The sequence below is a fragment of the Aegilops tauschii genome, chromosome 2 (assembly GCF_002575655.3).
Source record: "Aegilops tauschii subsp. strangulata cultivar AL8/78 chromosome 2, Aet v6.0, whole genome shotgun sequence".
Lineage (NCBI taxonomy): Eukaryota > Viridiplantae > Streptophyta > Magnoliopsida > Poales > Poaceae > Aegilops > Aegilops tauschii.
In genome coordinates, this window is record NC_053036.3 from 267,294,434 (window position 1) to 267,320,118 (window position 25,685).

Sequence of the window (25,685 nt, forward strand, 5' to 3'; positions counted from 1 at the left end):
CAGCAGGCAACAACCAGATATGCGCCAAGTCGCCACCCGTACCATCGCCTGTGGGTCTCATCACACCCCCGCCGGCACACGCACCGCATCCGGTTGCTCATTGCAACCCGTTGCCGTTGGTGTGGTGCCACTGCTGCAAATCATGCAGAGTCATCCGTTGCGTCTCAACTACAATCCTCAACCTTGGCCGAGTCTTCTACAAATGCCCAAATCATGGGGTAATAATATGTTTAAGTGTTGTTCTGCTGCTTTCAGTTGCTAATTTTTTAATAGTTTGGTTGATGATCTTCCAATTTGATTCGTGCAAAAAAGGGAAGATTTGTGTGATTTGTATTTCTGGGAAGTTGCTGATGTGGGGGAATGAAACTACGCTGATTATTTGGTTAGCCGAGGAATCCCATACCAGCAGGTTGGGTGTTGGACAAGTCACTGAAGGAACGACAGAAGAGGAAGATGCAGAGCAGAAGGTTAAAGATGCAGTTCCTCTGATCATGGCCAAGCAACAGCTGCTGAACGGCCTTGACAGCAATGAGGAGATGAAAGAGCTTGTGAAGATAATGGGCAAAATCGATGTGCTCTGTAGGATGATTGTCTCTTTATTTGTAGTGTATGTAGCACCCGTGATGTATTCAGTGGCTATGACATGAGCACTTTGCTGAAACTAGTAATGAATGAAACCTATGTAGCAGGCTGGGCGTAGTGTTGTGAACATCTAATGATTTCTATTAATGGAAATCGGGGGCTATCCCCTTTTTCTCATAAATAAATAAATAGCAGAGGCCCTTTTGGTAATAAATAAATAAATTAGCAGAGGCCATGTCGGGTCAGCTTTGTTCCCATTCAAAGACGTCGAGCAAATTGGAGTCCAACAGCAAACTATGTCATCAAATTCAAGTTTCACAGCCAAATATGAGTACAACTAAACAACAATGTCATCATGTTTTACTCGTCCTACAATCACCAAACACAAATCAACATACATAACAAGTGATGTTCTCACAGCAAAATACTAAACAACACGTTCATCATGTTTCAGTTCTCATAGCAAGCACAATTTCACATAGTAGATAAAAAAAGTCTTATGACAAGCAAATACGACAAAAGCAATCTAATCATCATCCGTAGCAGCAGCGTCAACATCTTCGCCATGTGTATCAGTCTGAATCGTAATTCCCCAGATTTTTATCTTCGTCTTCATCCTCAATGTCCTCGAACGTTGGCTTCTTCTTGATCAACTCTTGTATGTCCACAGCACGACAGGCAATCTTTTCGCCAGCGTCATTGACGTGATGGTTCTCAAAGATATTAGGAACATCTGTGGAATCTTGTACATCAGGAGCGGTGTAAGCATCATCTTGTTGTGCAACTTCATTAAACGAATTCCTCTGCTCAAACCTTTGCAATACTCTCCAGTCATCGCTACGTGCAAATGTGTCTTCCAAGAAAAATATCTATGTTGCTTGATTTGCCAAAATAAAAGGCTCGTTGGTCTGGTATGCCGCCTTGACATTGATGGATTTGAAATAATCATCAGTTCTGGGTTTTGCGATCCTGGAAAACAGGTTATACCAACGACAGCACAACAGAACCACACACCGATGATCCTTGAAACTGGAGATATACTGCAACTGAACAATGTCTGTTATGTTAGCATACATTTCAGTTGTCTCTCTGCCGTACGTATCTGTGCTCATGATGGCACTGCTTTGTGCCTTCCTGCCTTCATCACGTGCAAGGGTGTTGTAGCGCACATCTCCAACAATGCAAGATTCATAATGCCTTACCCGAGTATCAGGACCCATTGCTAGTGCGTAAAGGGCATCATCAACTGCCTGCCCATCCTCCCGCATCTTCTTAACCTATGTTTAGAAAATAGACAAGCTGATCATCTTATGTACTCAATTATTAAAAAAACTGACAGTGCAATTCAATAGCTTACATGGCTCTTGAACCATTTCGCAAATCCTGCCATAACCAGTTTGTCAATGTTTCTTGGATTTTGCGGCAGTAACTCATTTTTGTAGATGCTGCACAACATAGTGATCGCGTCAAACATCTAAATATATAAGAATGTGTTGCAAGTTTAGTAGATTACGATGTATAAGCTGCAGTACTTAGCACTTACTTGATACAAGGTAGTATCTCAGGACAGTTATTCAACACATACCAAACTATTTTGTCCAAATCTTTAGGTTTGTCCTCTTGTTGACTCTTCCCTGTAACTCGAACAGAATAATCAAACACATTGAGCCCGGGATTGTCTTCACCCACCTCTTTGCTAAGCTGATCAGCTATTTCAATGTATTTTGAGCAGAATGGCAACACTTCTGTAGCAATGTAGGCCTCTGCAATGGAACCCTCAGGTCTAGCTCTGTTCCGGACATAGCCCTTGAAAGTGTCTAGCCGCCTTTCAATAGGGTACGTCCAGCCATACTGTACTGGACCTCTAAGTAGTGCCTCATCAGGTAGATGAACAGCCAAATGCACCATCACATTAAAGAAGGCTGGAGGATATATCTTCTCAAGGTCGCATAGGATAGTTGGTATCTTGTCTGTAAGACGCTCCAAAGCATCTATCCTGATATTTCTACTGCAGAGTTCCCTGAAGAATTGTCCCAACTCTGCAACTGCTCTGTATAAGTCAGGGCGGCCCAATCCTCTAAGGATAACAGGTAAAACCCTTTGAAGTAGGACGTGGCAGTCATGAGTTTTCAACCCTTGTACCTTGTTTCCATCTGCACTGACTCTCCTTTCAGGGTTGGAAGCAAATCCATGTGGGAATCTCACATGTGACAGGACCTCGCAGAATTCTTTTCTTTCTACCTTGTCCAAGACGTACACAGCTGGTGCCATATCTCGTGGTTTACCTTCATCTTGCACCTACAAATCCTTTCTGATACCCAGATGTGTCAAATCAATCCTAGATTTTTAAGGTATCTTTCGTCTTGCCTTCAATATCAAGAAGTGCGTCGACAATGTTGTCACATATATTTTTCTCGATGTGCATCACATCAAGATTATGCCCCAGATCCAAATCTTTCCAATACTCCAAGTCCCTCAAAGTGGACCTGCGGGTAAACAATAATCTCTCTTCTGCCTTGCCACACTTCGTTTTCCCGCTACCATTACCAGGATGGTTTCCTGGTGTAACATGCCTGACCTTCTCTAATTCCACTTGCAACTCATCGGCGGTGAGCCTCTTTGGCGCATCATGGTTTTCATGCTTTGCATTGAACACATGTCTTCAGTATTTTGTAGGACGCGGCTTGTCCTTGGCAAGGAAACGGCGGTGTCCAATGTAACAGATCTTGCTAAGTATTGCGTATGATAGCGGATTCCTGTCACAGCGAACACATGCATTGTAACCATGTGTCGTTCGCCCTGACATAGTGCCCAAAGCCGGATAATCATGGATGCACCAACTTATAACAGCATGCAGAAAGAAATCAGCTTGTGGGCTACTATATAGGTCTCGAGTGAGAACACCCTTCCATAGCTATTGAAGTTCCTCCACAAGAGGCTCCATGAATAAATCAAAATCCTTTCCAGGACTTTTTGGACCTCGGATGAGCAAGGCCATCATGTAGTTTGATTCTTTCGTGCAGACATTTGGAGGCATGTTGTAAGGGATAACAAGCACTGGCCACATGCTATATGTGGCACTCCGGTGGCCAAATGGGTTAAAACCATCTGAAGCTAAGCCAAGTCATAAAGAACTCACATACTTATTGCAAAAATCTATTAGTTATCAAAACAAAGTACTACGCGCATGCTCCTAGGGGGATAGATTGGTAGGAAAAGACCATCGCTCGTCCCCGACCGCCACTCATAAGGAAGACAATCAATAAATAAATCATGCTCCGACTTCATCACATAACGGTTCACCATACGTGCATGCTACGGGAATGACAAACTTTAACACAAGTATTTCTCAAATTCACAACTACTCCACTAGCATGACTCTAATATCACCATCTTCATATCTCAAAACAATCATCAAGTATCAAACTTCTCATAGTATTCAATGCACTTTATATGAAAGTTTTTATTATATCCCTCTTGGATGCCCATCATATTAGGACTAAATTCATAACCAAAGCAAATTACCATGCTGTTCAAAAGAATCTCAAAATAATATAAGTGAAGCATGAGATTTCATCTATTTCTTCAAAATAAAACCACCATTGTGCTCTAAAAGATATAAGTGAAGCACTAGAGCAAACGACAAACTACTCCGAAAAATATAAGTGAAGATCAATGAGTAGTCGAATAATTATGCAACTATGTGAAGACTCTCTAACATTTAAGAATTTCAGATCTTGGTATTTTATTCAAACAGCAAGCAAAACAAAATAAAATAAAATGACACTCCAAGAAAAACACATATCATGTGGTGAATAAAAATATAGCTCCAAGTAAAGTTACCGATGAACAAAGACGAAAGAGGGGATGCCATCTGGGGCATCCCCAATCTTAGGCTCTTGGCTGTCCTTGAATATTGCCTTGGGGTGCCTTGGGCATCCCCAAGCTTAGGCTCTTGCCACTCCTTATTCCATAGTCCTTCGAATCCTTTACCCAAAACTTGAAAACTTCACAACACAAAACTTAACAGAAAACTCGTAAGCTCCGTTAGCGAAAGAAAACAAAACACCACTTCAAGGTACTGTAATGAACTCATTCTTTATTTATATTTGTGTTAAACCTACTGCATTCCAACTTCTCTATGGTTTATAAACTATTTTACTAGCTATAGAGTCATCAAAATAAGCAAACAACACACGAAAAACAGAATCTGTCAAAAACAGAACAGTCTGTAGTAATCTGTAACTAACGCAAACTTCTGGAACTCAGAAAAATCTACCAAAATAGGACGTCCTAGATAATTTGTTTATTGATCTACTGCAATTGGAATCAGTATTTTATCACATTCTGGTGATTTTTAACAATTGTTTTCGTCAACAGAAAGTTTCTGGAATTTTCAGCAAGATCAAATAACTATCATCCAAGAAGATCCTATAGGTTTAACTTGGCACAAACACTAATTAAAACATAAAAACACATCTAACCATAAGCTAGATGAATTATTTATTCCTAAACATAACCAAAAAGCTAAAAGCTAAAATAAGATTGGGTTGCCTCCCAACAAGCGCTAACGTTTAACGCCCCCAGCTAGGCATGATGACTTCAATGATGCTCACATAAGACATAAGAATTGAAACATAAAGAGAGCATCATGAAGAATATGACTAGCACATTTAAGTCTAACCCACTTCCTATGCATAGGGATTTTGTGATCAAACAACTTATAAGAACAATAATCAACTAGCATAGGAAGGCAAAACAAACATAACTTCAAAACTTTAAGCACATAGAGAGGGAACTTGATATTATTGCAATTCCTACAAGAATATATTCCTCCCTCATAATAAATTTCAGTAGCATCTTGAATGAATTCAACAATATAACCAGCACCTAAAGCATTCTTTTCATGATCTACTTGCATAGAAATTTTACTACTCTCCACATAAGCAAAATTCTTGTCATTCGGAATAGTGGGAGTATCATAAGAAACTCGAATACTATAAATTGTTTCCACGTTAAAAGAGTAATATTCAGAAAAAGGGTAATCATAATCATGACAAGTTGTATAAATATAATCATCACTACTTTTTATAGCATAAGTTTCATCACAATAATCATCATAAGTAGCAACTTTGTTCTCATCATAATCAATTGAAACCTCTTCCAAGATAGTGGAATCATTACTAAATAAAGTCATGACCTCTCCAAATCCACTTTCATAATTATCATAATAAGATTCAACATCCTCCAAAATAGTGGGAACATCACTTCCTAAAGTTGACACTCTTCCAAACCCACTTTCATCAATATAATCATCATAAGTAGGAGGCATGCTATCATCATTATAAATTTGCATATCAAAACTCGGGAGACAAAAAAATATCATCTTCATGAAACGTAGCATCCCCAAGCTTGGGACAAACATTAATTGCAGCAAATATATTCTCAAAAACATCATCTTCATCAAACATAGCATCCCCAAGCTTGGGCCTTTTCATATCATAAGCATAATCACTCTCATCATTAATAGTATGGATAGCACCAATAGTATAGCAACTATCATCATCATCATGAGTAATAGGAGCAACATCATTTGGGGGAGATACCTTTCTAACTTTGCTTCTCCATCTTTTCTTTTTCTTCTTCACATCATGTGTGGGTTCAATCCTCTTTTTGGAGCTCCTTATTAATGAGATTGGTTGAATAGAAGGCTCCTCCTCGTTACCTGATTCATCATAAGAAATAATAGGTAGATATTGGGAAATCTCTTCCCTTTCGTTAGTATTCTCTTCATGTTCTATTTGTTTTCTTTTTTTATGTAATTGGCAATATAAGGATTTTCAATGCAATTCACCGCACAATACATATAAATTTCCTATAGATCAAAATTAAGAACTCTATCAAGGGCAAATTCTGGAATAACCTTAGTTATACGTTTCATTTCTTCATAACCCAAGAGCAAACTAAGTTCATTATGATGTGCAAGGGAAATCAAGTCATCACAATTTTTGGACACGATACGATCATGAAACAATTTGCATTGGGTATTGAAATGATCACATTCATTGCAAAGTTCACAAGTACGGCTAAGAAAGTTCAAATTTTCAGCACAAACATCTAGCCTCTCTTGCAACCATTTAGTTTCTAAGTACTTGTGCCTCTTACAAAATATATCTTACCTTTTTGGTATGTATTTGCAAACTCTATGCACTCCACAAAAATCGACATGCTTATAGGAAACATTTTCATCATAACTAGTGCAATCATCATTAGTACCATGGATATTCAAAGAGTTCATACTAACAACATTGCAATCATGCTCATCATTCAAAGATTTAGTGCCAAACATTTTATAGACTTCTTCTTCTAGCACCTGAGCACAATTTTCCTTTCCATCATTCTCACGGAAGATATTAAAACGATGAAGCGTATGAGGCAAACTTAATTCCATTTTTTTGTAGTTTTCTTTTATAAACTAAACTAGTGATAATACAAGAAACAAAAAGATTAGATTGCAAGATCTAAAGATATACCTTCAAGCACTCACCTCCCCGGCAACGGCGCCAGAAAAGAGATTGATGTCTACTACACAACCTTCTTCTTGTAGACGTTGTTGGGCCTCCAAGTGTAGAGGTTTGTAGGACAGTATCAAATTTCCGTCAAGTGGATGACCTAAGGTTTATCAATCCGTGGGAGGCGTAGGATGAAGATGGTCTCTCTCAAACAACCCTGCAACCAAATAACAAAGAGTCTCTTGTGTCCCCAACACACCCAATACAATGATAAATTGTATAGGTGCACTAGTTCGGCGAAGAGATGGTGATACAAGTGCAATATGGATGGTAGATATAGGTTTTTGTAATCTGAAAATATAAAAACAGCAAGGTAACAAGTAATAAAAGTGAGCACAAACGGTATTGCAATGCTAGGAAACAAGGCCTAGGGTTCATACTTTCACTAGTGCAAGTTCTCTCAACAACAATAACATAATTGGATCATATAACTATCCCTCAACATGCAACAAAGAGTCACTCCAAAGTCACTAATAGCGGAGAACAAATGAAGAAATTATGGTAGGGTACGAAACCACCTCAAAGTTATTCTTTCTGATCGATCTATTCAAGAGTTCATACTAGAATAACACCTTAAGACACAAATCAACGAAAACCCTAATGTCACCTAGATACTCCAATGTCACCTCAAGTATCCATGGGTATGATTATACGATATGCATCACACAATCTTAGATTCATCTATTCAAACCAACACAAATTACTTCAAAGAGTGCCCCAAAGTTTCTACCGGAGAGTCAAGACGAAAACGTGTGCCAACCCCTATGCATAAGTTCACGAGGTCACGGAACCCGCAAGTTGATCACCAAAACATACATCAAGTAGATCACGTGATATCCCATTGTCACCACAGATAAGCACATGCAAGACATACATCAAGTGTTCTCAAATCCTTAAAGACTCAATCCGATAAGATAACTTCAAAGGGAAAACTCAATCCATTACAAGAGAGTAGAGGGGGGAGAAACATCATAAGATCCAACTATAATAGCAAAGCTCGCGATACATCAAGATCGTACCACCTCAAGAACACGAGAGAGAGAGAGAGAGAGAGAGATCAAACACATAGCTACTGGTACATACCCTCAGCCCCGAGGGTGAACTACTCCCTTCTCGTCATGGAGAGCGCTGGGATGATGAAGATGGCCACCGGTGATGGATCCCCCCTCCGGCAGGGTGCCGAAACAGTGTCCCGATTGGTTTTTGGTGGCTACAGAGGCTTGCGGCGGCGGAACTCCCGATCTATTGTGTTCCCCGATGTTTTTAGGGTATATAGACATATATTGGCGAAAGAAGACGGTCGGGGAGCCACGAGGGTGGGGGCGCGCCCAGGGGGCAGGCGCACCTCCCTGCCTCGTGGCCACCTCGAAGCTTCCTTGACTTCAACTCCAAGTCTCCTGGATCACGTTCGTTCCAAAAATCATGCTCCCGAAGGTTTCATTCCGTTTGGACTCCGTTTGATATTCCTTTTCTGTGAAACACTGAAACAAGGGAAAAAACAGAAACGACACTGGGCTCTGGGTTAATAGGTTAGTCCCAAAAATAATATAAAATTATTTAATAAAGCCCATAAACATCCAAAACAGACAATATAATAGCATGGAACAATCAAAAATTATAGATACGTTGGAGACGTATCACTCCACGGGTCGTCCGGTTCGAGCCATCTTCGATGCCCCATGTACACGATTTTCCCAGACCCGCCATCTTTCCTTGACGTTAGGTTCTGAGACGTTGTATCCTCCATGCACCGCGTGCATCCGCAATATCCATGGCACACCTGGCCTGCGACATATCCATAACTGAGATAGTCGTGCACCGTTGTGATCAGCGCGACTCTCATGTAGAAATACTCACCTTTGCTAGCGTCCCATGTCTTGGCCGGTGTTTTCCATAACGTGTCTAACTCCTCTTGAAGTAGCCCCAGATACAGATTAATATTATTTCCTGGTTGTTTCAGCCCTTGAATCAGCATGCTCATGTGAATGTACTTCGACTTCATGCACAACCAGGGGGGAGGTTGTACATCCATACAAACACGGGGCATGTGCTATGGTTGGTGTTCTGGTTGCCAAACGGATTCATGCCATCAGTACACGCGCTGAGCACGATGTTCCTTGCATCACATTCGGAATACCGATAGAAGCCGTTCAACGCTCTCCACTGGCTTCCATCCTTGACGTGTCTCAGCATCGGATCATCTCCATCGTCGGGCTTCTTCCTCTCAGCATGCCAGCGCATTAGCTTTGCTTCCTTGGGATCTACGAAATACCGCTGGAGACGGGGAGTGATCGGTAAGTACCATACAACTTTCTGGGGTCATTTCTTCCCGGCCTTCTTGTATCGAGAAGCATTGCATACCGGACAGCTTGTTTTTTCCGCGTGCTCCTTCCGATAAATTATGCAATCGTTGATGCATGCATGGTATCTAACGTGTGGCAGATCAAGAGGGCACACGATCTTCTTGGCCTCATCCACACTAGTAGGACATAGATTCCCCGCGGGAAGAACATCCTTTAGGTACTTGAGATGCTCATCAAGGCTAGTGTTGGTCCATTTGTTTTTAGCCTTCGTCTTCAGAAGTTGGAGCGTGAAACTCAAGCGGGTCACCTCAGGATTGCAACCATCATACAATGGAGTGTTCGAGTCTACCACCAGTTGCTGCATCTTAGCCTCCTCTCTAGAAGCAGCTCTCTCAGTACTTGCCTCCTTGCGAAGCAGTGCTTGAACATGACGACCCCGCACGATTGAACTTAGTACCGACGAAATCTGCTGCGTGGAGTCCATGTTCTCTCCGCCGCCATGTCCGGCCCCTTCTCCTCCACCATGTCCGACCCCTTCTCCGCCGCCATGTCCGGCCTCTTCCCCGCCGCCATTATCGATCATCTCTTCGTCTTGCCCCGTGTCGTCATTGCCTGCCCTGTCGGCGTCCTCAACATCATCTTCCTCATCTTCAATTATCCACCGAGTATAGCCATCCATGAAACCAGTCATGATCAGGTGCGCTTCGACATGAGCATCGTCGTAGGGGTCGAGCCAAACTATTCCTTTGCAATTTCGACACGGACATAAACCCTCTGTCAGATTATTTTCTTTCATGTCCTGCACCACCGACCGCAACCACCTGTCCACCGTTGTTCACTGACCATCATGAACGTCTGCACGGTAATAATGAACAAATTGATTATAACAATGCGTGCAAGAATCAAAGTCATATAAAAACTCGGCATGACCTTCCCTAAAAATAGGACATATAGATCTAGAGTTTGCCCAGAATTCGCCGAAACGGAAATAAATCAACAATTCGGCAAAACATAGGCAACTCAAAAGCACAATTCGGCATCAACTCATGCCACACACACAATTTCCATCATATCACCCAATTATCATATCACACACACATACACATATTTCCATTCTTGCAAAAGCATGAAATTTTAATCACCTATCGTCTCGAGATCGAGCACACGGTGGAGATGATGATGTAGGGAGATCAAAAGTGGACAAAGCTCTTCTTGACAAAGCTAGATCTAGTTAGGGGCACATAGGTCACTTCACTAAATGCTACATCTACCTAGCTAGCTAATTTGGGAGGAGACAACTTCAACTAGTGGAGGGGGAAGGAAAAAGAGAAAGGATATGCATTAATGGAGGTGGTGGAGTTAGCTAGGAGTAATAAAGAGAGAGAAAGGTAGGTAGAAGAGGTAGAGTAATGGAGGGAGAAGTATTGAGGAAGAAGCAATGTGAGAGAGAGAGGAGGTGGGAGGTAGGGGAAAGTGAGGAAGAGAGGAGATGGGGAGGGGAGGGGAACAGGTGGGATTATTCTGCGTCTTAGCAGTAGCGCGGGCTGCAAAGCGCGCTACTGCTAAGGGAATAGCAGCAGCGAGCTTTCTGCACATGCGCTACTGCTAAGCGGGGCCCGCCATGTGGCCAGTTTCAAAATTAGCAGCAGTGACCGGGGTAAAAAGCGTGCTACTACTATTGCATTAGCAGTAGCGCGTGTCGTGACACCGCGCTGCTGCTAAACTTAGGTTGGTGGGTACTGTCGGTTGATTTTTGTAGCAGCGCGGTTCCGCCAGCACGCGCTACTACTAATTGTGTATCAGTAGTGATTGTTCTGGATGCGCGCTACTGCTAATTAGCAGTAGCGCCTCTTTTTGTACCGCGCTGCTACTAAGGTTCTGTGTATAAGGTTTTCACTAGTAGTGATAGGTGGATGTCCAACCATTTTTTGACCTTGTTCCAAACCTCGGAAGCAAACTGACAGAACAACAAACAATGCTCAATACTCTCATCTCTCCCACAATGCACACAAGCAGGACTTGTGGGGATATTCCGATGGCGTAACTGAAGCCCGGATGGGAGGCAGTCATGTGCGAACCTCCATAGCACTATGTTCGTTTGGTTTGGGGCCTTGTGAAAGTGCAATCATGCCCTTAATCTTATTTTGATGTTGATGACAACATGCATATAAGGGACTAATCATGTTTATCAAGTATATCTCAGGATTAAGTCTCAAGGGCGTGTGTGGATCATAACTAGGGACAAATGCATATCATTCAAGATTGAAGATACAAGAAAATAGCTCTGGCTTTTTCTTTTCTTTCTTCTTTGCGGCTTTGTTTCTTGAGTATAGGGATCCCGCACTATTAAGAGGGGATCATTGGATCTAGTGAAAGATTTGCTCAAAACCCACCAACTCCATTTCTCACCGGACGTCTAGTACTCTACGGATGTCTGATCCCTCATAGCTGAACGGACTTCCGGCTCTCCATGGACGTCTGGTGTTTCTTCACAATATGATATTTGCGGATATCCGAGCTTCTCCGAACGTCCGTTCGCCGGACGTCCGTTTTCCTCCGGAGGTCTGACACTTTCTCAACAGAACATTATTTACGGATTTCCGGTCAACTCCGGACATCTGGTCACCGGACAACCGGCACATTCCGGACATCCGATGGTTGTGTGCTGATTCGTGTCCTGTGGACTTCCAGCGACCGGACGACCGATGGCTGTCGGACGTTCGGACCTATCTGTGTCACAGGACGTCCGGTCCTGTCCGGACGTCCGACCTCTACAGTGCACTTAAGTGCCTCAAATGGTTACTTTTCCACTTCCACTATATACAGCCTTCTCCCCCCCACGGGATAAGGTTGACCATTCACTTTGAGCTTGCTAAGAACACATTTCACTCTCCCTCTCTCTCAATCCCCTACACCAAATCCTAGATCCCCAAGGGATTTGGGAACATTTGAGAGAAGTCCTCCAATCAAGTGATAGATCCACTCCATCCCCTTCTTCTCACCAAAGGAATTTGTGATTTGAGCAAGTCTTGAGCTTTTCCCCATCGTTCTTGTTACTCTTGGAGGTTGGAGACTCCTAGGCGCTAGGAGTCTTTCGGAGAGGAATCGACCATTGTGATTACCCCCGGAAAAGTTTGTGAGGTTTTGGAGACCACCCCAAGGTCTACCACTAGTGTTTGAGAAACGCCTTCGTGGTGTTGTCTCAAAGGGAGAATAGGGTGAGCCTTCGTGGCATTGGTGTGCCTTCGTGGTAACATCCACCTCTCTAATGGTGACATAGCTTCCCTCCAAGGAAGTGAACATCGGCATACATCCTCGTCTCCTGGAGTTGTGGTTATTCCTAACCCTAACTCTCTACTTGTGGTTACTTGTCTCTTAGCATTTACTTATATCATATTGTGCTTGCTTACTTACATACTTGTGTTGCTTGTTTATCTTGTTTAGCTCTTAGCATCACACTTGCAATTGTTAGGCTCACTTTCATATTCCGCGTTATTGCCTAAAATTGCTAAGTAATAATTAAAATTTGTAATTGTACCTGTTCACCCCCCTGTAGGTCCATCTCGATCCTTTCAATTGGTATCAGAGCCTCGTGCTCTATTATTGTGGCTTAACCGCCCTAGAGTGAGAGGAGCCCCGATGGGACACCCCTTGTTGCAAATCCGAAGAATACGGGTGTGGCTTCCACGGAAGCCAAGTCCTTCACTTAAGAGGATCTGGAACGAGCTCTTGCTAAGCAAAAGGAGGAGCATGATGCCTCTCTTGAGGCCTTGGTCCAAATGAGGTTAGCCACACTAACCACGATGCTTGCACTACTTTCTGGTGGTGCGGCCTCGAGGCCAGTTGTGCCTACTCCTTCACTTGGCCAACAACCTCCTAGCAATGAACACTCCAGTGTTCCTTGGCTTTATACAAGACCTCAAATAGAGAAACCTAAGTATAACCCTCAAGGTAAACCTCCTTTACTTGATGAAACTACCGATTTTGCTTTGTGGAGAGTTGCTATGCAGGATCATCTTTGATATGGAAATGATGAGATGTTGGAGATCTTGGAGTATGGCTACCAAGCTGTTGACCCGAAGAATCTTACTCCAAGAGAGGTATATGACAAGAATCTCAAGGACACAGCAACCATGTGCATAAGAAGAGGTATGCCTGACAAGCAAAGGAGACCATACATACATATCACAAGTGCCAAGGAATTATGGGATACCATTGTGAGAAACAAGACCGGTACCTCCACTCTTCGGCTTGCTCAATATGAAATTGCCAAAGGGCAATTGCAAAAAAATTGTATGGAAAAAGGTGAATCTCCCAAGCAACTTCTTGAGCGTCTCATGACTCTCACCGCCGACATTGAGTCATGTGAATGTGACAAGACACAAGATGGATTCAACTTGACTAAGCGATTTCTCGTGGATAAGTTGCTTCACGCTCTTGCTCCGTATCATCACCAAATGGTGTGCGACATAAGACAGCACCATGGATTCAAGGAAATGACTCCAGATGACATCATATCCACCTTCCAACTCCTTGAAGAGTCCAAAGCAAATGCTACAAAACATCTTTCCATGCATGGTACCTCAACATCAAATATCAATCTTGCATTGAAGGCCAAGCATGTATGTGAAGAAGAGCAAAGTGAAGAAGAAGAAGATGATGATGAGGAGGAGGAGGATGGTGATGAGATTGATTCAGATGAGATCCTGTCATATGAAGACATTGCTCTCTTTGTCAAGAAGTTTAGAGCGGGAAAATTCAAGGGAAGATTCCAGAAGAAGAAAGTGAGGAAATGCTACAACTGTGAAGAAACCAACCACTTCTCCAATGAGTGCCCTTATGAGAAGAGAGAAGATAAACCAAGGTTTCCCAAGACCTTTCCCAAGAAGAAGTTGCCAAATCCTTTGAACTTCAAGCTCAAAAAGAGAGATGGGAAAGCAATGGTTGCTCATGAAGAATCCGATCCGGATGATGTTAGTGGTGTTGCCGGAGTTGCTCAAGATTCTCAAAGCATGTTGAGGCTAGTCAACAAGAGTGGTGATGTTGTCACCTACAACTATATGAAGGACTATAAGGGAAACACTCGCAAGTGCCTAATGGCAAAGGCCGTGGTAGAAGATGGAGAGGACCAAAGCTCTCCTGATAAGGTCAAGGTAACCCCACGATCAAACCCTCCTCTTTTCACTCCTCCTACTCCTAGTGATGAGTATCTTGATGCGGAGGATAGTTATGAGGATGATGATATAGATGACCCTATGCTTGCTAAACTAAATAAGTTCATGTGCTCCCTCAAAGGAAAGAAGCTCACTATGCTTTGTATGCTTATGGAGATGGTGAGTAAGCACACCATCACCATTAAGGAACTCGAAACCCTCGTCACCGAGGAAAAGGAAAATTAGGTAATCCTTGAGCGGAAAGTCCAATATGAAGAAACATGAAATGATGAACTATGCTTGAAAATTGGTGCAAACATTGATGTTCATACTAAAGATCTTGCCTCCTTGAAAAAGGCTATTGACTCTTGCAAAGAGTTGATGAATGATAAAAGTAAGCTTGTGAAGTCTAATGCTTCTCTCTCTAAGGATTGTGAGCTCCTATCCGTGTCCCTCAAGACTAAGGAAGAAGAGCTCACCCTTCTTACAAAGAGTTTTGAGACACTCAAGCTTACTTATCTTGAAACTCTAGCCAAGGCTTACTCTTCTCCTATTATCAATGTTGATGCTTGTACTACTAACTCTAGTAGTGATCTAGCATCTATTCTTGAGGAGAATCACTTTCTCAAAGCTCAAATCGAGAAAGATCTTATGACATGTGCTCAAGGGCAAAAGAACCTTAATGAGGTATTGAGCCAACACAATGAGGTGTTTGCCAAAGAGGGACTCGGGTTTGACCCAAGCACAAGCAAGAAGAAGACGTCCTCTCAAAAGTGCACCACCCCTCTAAAAGAAACTTTTATACGAGAAGGGCAGAAGGAGAAAGGTAAGGTTGTTAGTGGGAAGGCCACAAGGGGCATGCCCACTCTCAACAAGCCAAAAGAGTTCATGCCTCCATCCTATGTACTTCGTAAGACTAAGGATGGAGAAGTTTATGCAAACTTCGTTGGTCCTCAAAATGCATTCCGGTTTTATGCTATTTGGGTCCCTAAGACCCTTGTGACTAACTTGAGAGGCCCCATTGCAAAATGGGTGCCTCTAACCAAGTCATAATGGTGTGTATGTTGCCTTCTCCAGTGGAGTAAAATGGGTGATTGATAGTGGATGTACAAATCATATGACCGGAGATAGCAAATTGCTCTACGATTTCATGGAAGCTAGTCAACCATTTATGAGCATTATGTTTGGTGGAGGATCAAAAGGACAGGTACTCGGGTTGGGCAAGGTGGCTATCACAAATGACATGTCTCTTGCAAATGTCATGCTTGTCCAATCCCTTAAATACCATTTGCTTTCTGTTCGCCAATTGGCTTCTGCTGGTTATGATACACTCTTTGGACTAACGGATGTGAAAATCTTTAAGAGAGATACTCTCGAAGTGGCCTTTGTTGGAGATTTGGCTGGCAACCTTTACACGGTTGATTTCTCGAAAGAGAGCACATTCCATGCAACTTGTCTAATGGCCAAGGCTGACAAGGGGTGGCTATGGAATCGCCGGCTAGCCCATGTCGGCATGAGAAATCTTCAAGATCACTTAAAGGATAATCACATCCTTTGTCGTGGGTTTGTCACGGCAGATGTCCTAGTGCAAGTACTTAGTCGTGGAGCCATCACAACGAGATTAGCTTAAAGGGGTTAAATGGGACAAAGGACACGAGGAGTTTATACTGGTTCGGCCCCTTGCGGTGAAGGTAAAGGCCTAATCCAGTTTGAGGTGGTATTGCTAGGGTTTCGATGACCAGGGAGCGAATACGCTTAACCTGGCTCTCAATATGTTGTTTCTTGTCCCTAAACCGCCGCCGGGTCGTCCCTTTATATACACAGGTTGATGCCCCGCGGCTCACAGAATCCCGGCCGGCTCATAAACGTGTTCGGCTCGGTATCCACTCTTTCCTATCTTACAATACAAGTCATACTCCTATGGCGGTTTACATCTATGGGCCCTAACCCGCCTTTGGGCTTTGGGCCTTCTTATTAAATCTCCTTCGTAAGTCTCCATCTTCTATGTCTTCATGGGCTTCAATACTGGTAAATCATCATGAGTATAATCCGGCCCCTCCTGGGCGGTTTATACTCAATAGTTATATCCCCAACATTAGGCCCCAGGTTGATTTGAACTTGTTCATGTCAACCTTCAACACTTAGGAAAAAATCTTTTTTCACTACCTTCGCGAAGACTTGTAACTCGTCGTGACGTCATCTTCTGAGATCATGATAACTCGCCATGATGTCACCTGTCATTAATTCAAATCCAAAATCATATATGTATCTTCATTTTTAATGAACCTCCGAAAATCGAGGCGTCGGCCCTGTTACATATCCAATTTGGAGCTCCTCGATTCCCGCGCATGCCACTTATCCATTCGCCTTATAAATAGGACCGGGGGTCCCTTTCACTTCCCCCCCCCCCATGCCTCTTCGTCTCGTCTTCTTCCTTACGACGCCCTAGCACTCGAGCTCAGCCGCCGCCGTCAAGTTTCACCTATGCTTCAACGTTGGCCGCTGCATCAACCTGATTAGTCCAGATCTCACTCGCGCGCCTCCGCCGCTCCGGCAGCCTCAGTAAGTTCTTCCTCTTTCCCCCTCCGTAGATCTCATTAGGGTTCATATGAACTCATGGAGGTTCGGCACTGTTCTTCACTTGTTCTTCGATGTAGCATGAGCTTTTGATTCAAACTTGATATTTTCCTGTGCGGCAATAGCCATAGCCCTTCTTTCCTCATCAGAGCATCCCTTTTTTAGGTAGAAAATCCAATCTGAACCTTTATAAACTGTTCAAGTACCAATATTTAGGTCTGACTATATTTTCATTTTCTGACATGCGGTAGATCCGAAATTGTGATATCCATCTGTGAAAACTGTTTTTCATCACTTAGTAATTTTCCAACTTCAGATCTATATATACTTTCAATATCTGTGTAGGCGGTTTAACTCAGAAAATAATAACCCGCCAGGTACCATTAATCCCCTCTTAAACCGCCAATTGCTCATCTCTGCAACTTGATAACGCCAATCTCCGGTTTAACACTTTTGCATGTTTCAACACTTTCTGCCTTTTAACCTTTAATGGATCATCCATGGATCTTAAACTGGCATAAACCTTCTTCCAGGTTATTGAATAAATGGCCAAGTCCTTTTATTCCTGCAACTGGGTTCAATCCCAGGTTACAGAAGAAAAACTGAACGGGTGTGTTACTACTGGCACTTTAGCCAAAAAGGAAGTCATCCACTGGAGAGTCCCTGGTCCTGAAAATCCCCCTGAGCCCAAGGAAGGGGAAGTGATCGTTTTTGTTGACCATCTGAGTCGAGGATTCAGCCCTCCCGGATCCAAAAATTTCCGTGATGTGCTTCATTTCCTCCCACTTCACCCTCAAGATATTGGACCTAACTCCGTATCCAATATTTGCAATTTTCAAGTGTTCTGTGAAGCTTACCTGCAAGAGGAACCCACGGTCGAACTGTTCAGAGATTTCTACTATTTAAACCGCCGCACAGTATTTGTGGACGGGCCCAATACTGAACTTGGTGGGGTGTCCATCCAAAAGAGAAAAGATGTCAGCTTCCCTCACGCTAACCGTCATAGCCATCCCAAAGACTGGAATCAAACTTGGTTCTATTGCCGAGATACATCTCCAGCTGGTGAGAATCCTCTGCCGGGTTATCGTGCTCACCGGCTTAGCAGCACACATCCACTCCCCCAAAGACTCAGCGCAAAGGAACGGGCCAAGTATGCGCCACAGCTTTCAAAGCTCAAAGCCTTTGTGGCAAACGATTTAACAGGCGTTGATTTCGTCCGTTGCTGGGTGTCTTGGAGTATTTTACCCTTAAGCCGTCGCCCCGGTTTAATGTGTGAATACACAGGGGACGTGAAAGATCCTCGACGCCACATTGATATTCAGCTAACCGATGCTGAAGTTACTGAAGCCGTCAAGAAAATGTTGGATATACCGGTGGCTGAGTGCAGCAAAACAGGGCTTAGTCCTTTCTGCGCTTCAAATAAACCGCCAGCTGTAAGAATTGCCCAACTCATGCTTAATCCATATTCTTAATACTCCCTTATGATCTTTTCAACTTTTAACAGGGTGATGATACATTCTGGAAGAGGAAGCCACAGGATAAACCGGCCAAAACAGCTCGTCCCAAGACCAAGGTCCACAAGAAGCCCGGCAAGAAGAAAACCGTTGAGTCTGCCGAGTTGAACATTGATGATGACAATGATAACCCGGAGTCAGAGGTAGAACTTGATTCACTTGGCTCCTTTTTCATACACCTCATTGACAATGATTGTTATCAGGACGACGCAGAAGCCAGCCGTGCAAGTGACACAGAGGTAATTATTCTCTCATCCGGCTCAGAACCTCTGCCCACACAGAAAACCTGACAAGCAAACCGGAAAGTAAGATTTTCTCACCCTCTAGCTCACTTGGATCCAAACTTTCTTTTGAAGAAACAGCAACACAAAGCTCGCCGCACAACCCGGCATAGCGGCCATGTGGTAACTTCTTCCGGTTTACCGAACACACCGGTTCGTAAACGCCGCCCAGAGGTCTCTTATACTTCTGACACATGTCATCCTAAGGTGGGTTATTTCCGACAACCTCTTAATCCATCTGATTCAAATTATCAGGGAACTTGCCATTCTTCCTCTGGCGAATCAACAGGAACACAAATTCCAACCCTCAAAACTGTTCCTAGGTAAGCATATTTAATTGACCCTTCATACCTTATACTTGATCATTATACTAACATGTTTCTTGTGTCTTATTTTCAGAGCCAAGGCCAGACCCAGCAAGAAGGCCAAACTAAATAATCCAGTTAATTACTCCAATCCATCTGAACCGGAAAGGACCCCGGAACCTTCTAATCCAAATACTGAAGCTATTCTTGATGATCCGCCACCGCAAGATTATCAAACTAAAGTTGAACATATGGAAGTTGATCCGATGATTCATGCTGATAAATTGTCATCCCAATTAAAGTTGCTGATGATAACACTGATGATGTTATGGTCACTAGTGTTAGTTATACAGCCCCAGGCAACCCCACTGCTCTGTCAAAACATAGTGCCAAAGAAGAATTTTCTGCTGTTGACAAACACAAGTGGAAGGCAAACTTGGAAAGCTATACCCACCTCAATGCCCAAGATATCCATTCTGGGTTTTTAAACCGTTTGTACACAAGCCGTGACTATGAAGCCGGTTTACTGAATATGATGAAGGAGCGATATGAGGTAAATGATGTTAACTCTGCATAAATCTTCTTCCCTTAGCCGCCAAGTTTATTGGACATAATAGAATGTACTGTAAACTTCCAAGAACCATATAGATCAGCTCCAGTAGCCCCCAAGGGCCGGTTTATACTGCCAATATGAACCGGGACTTGTAGAACAACAACTCTTCAATTTTGCATGTGTAATCCCCAAGGGCCGGTTTATACTTGCAAGATGAACCGGGACTTTAGAATAACAACTCTTCAATTTTGCATGTGTAGCCCCCAAGGACCGACTTAACAAAATATGTTCAGTTGGGACTATTGATGTTGTAAGGCTTCAAAAATTTTGTTTAGGACCTTTTGTAAACCGGTTGACCACCGAGCTGATAGTTAAAGAAAAAATCCATAGCTTGTAACTGGAGCAAACATGCATTAGCCCCCAAGTGCCCAGAATAATACTTGTATTGAGCTTGGGACTTGTTAAAAATTTGACTAAAAAAAGCAATAGACATTAGCCCCCAAGTGCCAAGAATAATACTTGTTATGTGCTTGGGACTTTGAATATGCACTGTCATCTCATAGGTTGTTTGTCTCTTGCAGGCTGAGCTTAGCAAGAAGGAATCCCAAATCGCAGACCTTCAAGAAAATATTAAATCGCAACAAGCAAAGACTTCCAAGGCCAAGGATGAACTGACCAGTGCCTTAGCAGCAATGGAAAAACTGAAGGAAAACTTCAAAAACGAGCGGGCAGGTTGGGATACAGAAAAGACAACTCTGCTGAAGAGGGCTGAGGATGTTGAAGCGGCCCTTAATCCGGTGGTAGAGGAGTTGACTGGCTTGAAATAGCAAATAAATGCCATGACTGATGCCGTTTTTGGTAAATAGCTTCTTCATAAGCTTTAAACACATATTATCTAATAAACTGCCGGTTTACAGAAGTTTTTTGATGATGCAGGACCCCGCATCGCTCATCTTGGCTCGGATATGCGGAACAAACTAAAAGCTGCTTATACACTTGTAGAGCAATTATATACTGGCGTACAATGGGTCATCTGCACAGCTTCCCATAACAAGCCACCCCCAACTTTGATCAAGGAGACGTTGGAAAGGCTGTCTATGATGCCTGCCCGGTTTGAAGAACTGAAGAGATCAGCTGCAAGGGCAGGTGCTCTTACCGCACTGACTCGGGCCAAAGCGTGGATATCTGATCTTGATCCGACTGATTTGGCGAACGACTACCCAAGCATAAAGGAGGATGGGTCAGACTTTAATACTGATGACCTTGGAGCCATTACGAGGGAAATGCGCCCCCTGGCTAGTAAATTGGCTGAGGAAACCGATCTTTCTTATTACCAGTCAGTTTATGATGCCAACAATAAGAGAGTTAAAGCGCCAACTTATGATATTCCAAGCCTTATTCCTCCAATCCGTAAGCATACTTATGCCCCTGATGTTGACCCCTCCCCACTTGTAAGTGATGAAGCTGTATTCAAAGCCTTAACTGGGATCGATTGGACAACCATTGACTTCCAGCCACTGGGTAGAGAAGAGGAAGATGAACCGGCGCTGGATGATCCACAACCTTCAAGTCCACCAGGCCAAGATTCATAAACCGGAGGCGGGCTGAGCATCTGCTCTCCGCAAGACTTGTTAAAACAATTATTCTTTTGGGCATCACACGCCTTGTAATAGGCTAGCTTTAAACTCTTTGATCTGCTATGCCATCGCGCATATTTTCCTTGCATGATACTGCTGATCCGCCATGTTAAATATGCCACGTATGCTTATGATATTAGCAATTTGAATCTGTTCCTGCATACAACAGTTTTGAAAACTGTCCTCGCGGTTTACCGCTGGACGGGTTATAATGCCCAATATAAAGCCATGGGAAATTAACATAGTTTATAACCAAGGCTGGACTTAAGGATAACCATATATAATTGAAAATATATAATACCTGTGATATTTGATCACACTATTGGGTTACCGAGCCAGTGTAATATGGGTGATAACCCAAAATTTGAGCACTGGTAATTATCATATATTGCCGGCTTATGAACAAAGCCAGGCCGGGTTAATAAACACCGGATATTATCTTATCTCATACTAGCGACTTATAGTCGAAAGCCAGGTCAGGTTAATAAACATCGGGTAGTTTCATGTATGAACCATAAGGCATCACAGCCCTCATCGGCTTTTTAACCATGTATTACTATGTCACATGAGAAAAAACCTCAAAAAGTTTTCAAATCAAACAACAACAAAAAATCAAGGCTTTCATAGGTGGCCAGGCCTAAAACTCAAGTGCTTTCACGGGCCGCACAGCCACTGAGTTAAGCCTTTATACAAACTTTATAAGCCGGACCTCACACAACCAATCGTCGTTTTAACTTTGACAAGTTCAGGATCTGTATAAGATTGACTTGTCAAAAGTACGGCAGGTCGTTCTAGGATTACCTGGGCAGAGTGGCAGACTTAAAAAGGCAGGATAACCCGGGATTTTAGGTGAATACACCTGGCTTCCAAGCCTGACTTTTAAGCCTATTACAAGGGTTATAAAAACTCTTTGTTCTTTAGAACAAAGAGCCCCCAAGCAATATTTTGAGTTGTGCTCAAGGGGCACCTATGTTTGAGTTGTGCTTTTGCAACAGACTCTCTTCGGTCCCTTTAACCTGGGTAGCAAGCCCCCAAGTTTTTTTTATATGTGTGGCCTATAAGCCGGATCAAAGGGTAATCATAACTTTGCTATAAAGCAGAAGCCCCCAAGTGACCAAAAACTTCGTTATTTAAAGAGAACGACAGAGGCCCTGCTTTAACAGGGATGTCGGCTTTATTATATTGATCATAATATATACATTGTCAAAATATGTACATCAAAAGAGCCAGTGGCTCAGGTATAGTAGGGCCGAAGATGAGCAATATTCCACGGCCGGTGGGTCTCCTCCTCCGATTTACGTGAGTCTCTGTGCTCTCGAACATTGATAAGGTAGTAGGACCCATTGTTGAGATTCTTACTGACCACAAAAGGTCCTTCCCAAGGTGGGGATAACTTGTGCATATCAGTCTGATCCTGGATAAGCCGGAGCACCAGATCGCCTTCTTGGAAAGTTCTGGTTTTAACCCGGCGGCTGTGGTAACGGCGCAGATCTTGCTGATAAATCACCGAACGAGCCGCTGCAATGTCACGCTCTTCATCCAACAGGTCAAGTGCTTCCTGACGTGCTTTTTCGTTGTCCGCTTCAACATAAGCCGCCACACGAGGTGAGTCATGACGGATGTCACTAGGGAGAACTGCCTCTGCTCCGTAAACCATGAAGAAAGGCGTGTAACCCGTAGATCTGTTGGGGGTGGTATTAATGCTCCATAACACGGAAGGTAACTCCTCCACCCAACAACCCGGCGTCCTCTGTAAGGGAACCATAAGCCGGGGCTTGATGCCTCTCAGGATCTCTTGATTGGCTCTCTCAGCTTGACCATTAGATTGGGGGTGAGCCACTAATGACACATCAAGCCGGATATGCTCACGTTGACAGAATTCTTTCATAGCAGCCTTCGAGAGATTAGTGCCATTGTCTGTTATAATGATGTGTGGAAAGCCAAGGCGGAAGATCACCTTCTTCATGAATTGAACCGTCGTTACTCCATCACACTTACTGACCGGCTCTGCCTCTACCCACTTAGTGAACTTATCAACCGCCACCAAAAGGTGGGTCTTCTTATCCTTGGACCTCTTAAAAGGTCCAACCATATCAAGCCCCCAAACTGCAAACGGCCAAGTAATTGGAATCATCCTCAATTCTTGAGCCGGTACATGGGCTCGTCGTGAAATTTTTTGACATCCATCACACTTACTGACCAGATCCTCAGCATCAGCATGAGCCGTCAGCCAATAAAATCCATGACGAAAAGCCTTGGCCACAAGAGACTTAGAGCCAGCATGATGGCCACAATCTCCTTCATGAATCTCACGCAGAATCTCACAGCCTTCTTCAGGTGAAACACAATGTTGAAACGCCCCTGTGACACTGCGATGATGTAACTCCCCATTGAGAATAGTCTTTGACTTGGACCCCCGGGTTATTTGCCTGGCTAAAGTTTCATCCTCAGGTAACTCGCCCCAGGTCATATAAGCCAAATATGGAACCGTCCAATCAGGGATTACATGAAGAGCTGCCACCAACTGAGCTTCCGGGTCAGGAATAGCCAAATCCTCCTCTGTAGGTAACTTGACCGACGGGTTATGCAAAACATCAAGAAAGACATTAGGCGGCACCGTTTTACATTGTGAACCCAATCGGCTTAAGGTATCAGCTGCTTCATTTTTTCACCGATCAACATGCTCAACCTGATAACCCTTGAAGTGACCAGCAATAACATCCACTTCTCGTCGATAAGCCGCCATGAGTGGATCCCTGGAATCCCAAGTACCAGAGACTTGTTGAGCCACCAAATCTGAGTCACCAAAGCACCTTACCCGGCCTAAGTTCATCTCCTTAGCCATCCGAAGACCGTGGAGCAAGGCCTCATATTCAGCTGCATTGTTAGTGCAAGGGAACATCAAACGGAGAACATAACAAAATTTATCACCTCGAGGGGAAGCGAGCACAACTCCAGCCCCCGAGCCCTCCAATTGCCTGGACCCATCAAAATGAATAGTCCAATACGTGTTATCCGGCTTTTCCTCGGGCATCTGCAGCTCTGTCCAGTCATTGATGAAATCCACCAGTGCCTGAGACTTGATGGCCGTGCAAGGCACATATTTCAAACCATGAGGACCAAGCTCAATGGCCCACTTGGCTATCCGACCTCTGGCTTCTCTGTTTTGAATAATATCCCCTAAAGGAGCAGGACTAACCACAGTGATGGGATGACCCAAAAAATATTGCTTAAGCTTCCGACTGGCCATGAACACCCCATAGACAAGTTTCTGCCAGTGCGGATATCTCTGCTTGGACTCAACAAGCACCTCGTTGATGTAGTAAACCGGTCTTTGAACCGGATATTCCTTGCCTGCTTCCTTTCGTTCCACCACAATAGCCACGCTGACAGCCCGGGCATTGGCAGCCACGTACAACAACAATGGCTCTGTATCAACAGGAGCAGCCAGAACGGGTGGCTCAGCCAGCTGCTTCTTCAAGTCCTCAAACGCTGCATTAGCAGCATTACTCCAAACAAAATTATCCGTCTTTTTCATCATTTGATATAGCTGGATAGCCTTTTCTCCCAACCGTCTTATAAACCGGCTTAACGCTGCAATACGACCCGCCAGACGTTGCACATCATTGACACACGCCGGTTTAGCCAGAGAAGTAATGGCCTTGATCTTCTCCGGATTAGCTTCAATTCCCCTGTTAGACACCAGTAAACCCAAGAGCTTGTGTGCCAGCACACCAAAAACACACTTGGCCAGGTTAAGCATCATTTTATAAACCCGGAGATTGTCAAAGGTTTCCTTCAAATCGTCTATTAACGTCTCCTTCTTTCTAGATTTCACCACAATATCATCAACATAAGCATGAACGTTGCGCCCAATCTGATTATGAAGGCAATTCTACACACATTGTTGGTAGGTCACCTGGGCACTCTTGAGCCCAAAAGGCATAGACACATAGCAGAAGGCTCCAAAGGGAGTTATGAAAGTTGTCTTCTCCTGGTCCTTAACTGCCATCTTGATCTGATGATAACCAGAATAAGCATCCAAAAAACTCAAACGCTCACAACCCGCCATAGCATCAATAATCTGATCAATACGAGGGAGAGCAAAAGGATCAGCCAGACAAGCCTTGTTTAAATCCATGTAGTCCAGACACATACGCCAAGTGCCATTCTTCTTAAGTACCAGCACCGAGTTAGCCAACCACTCA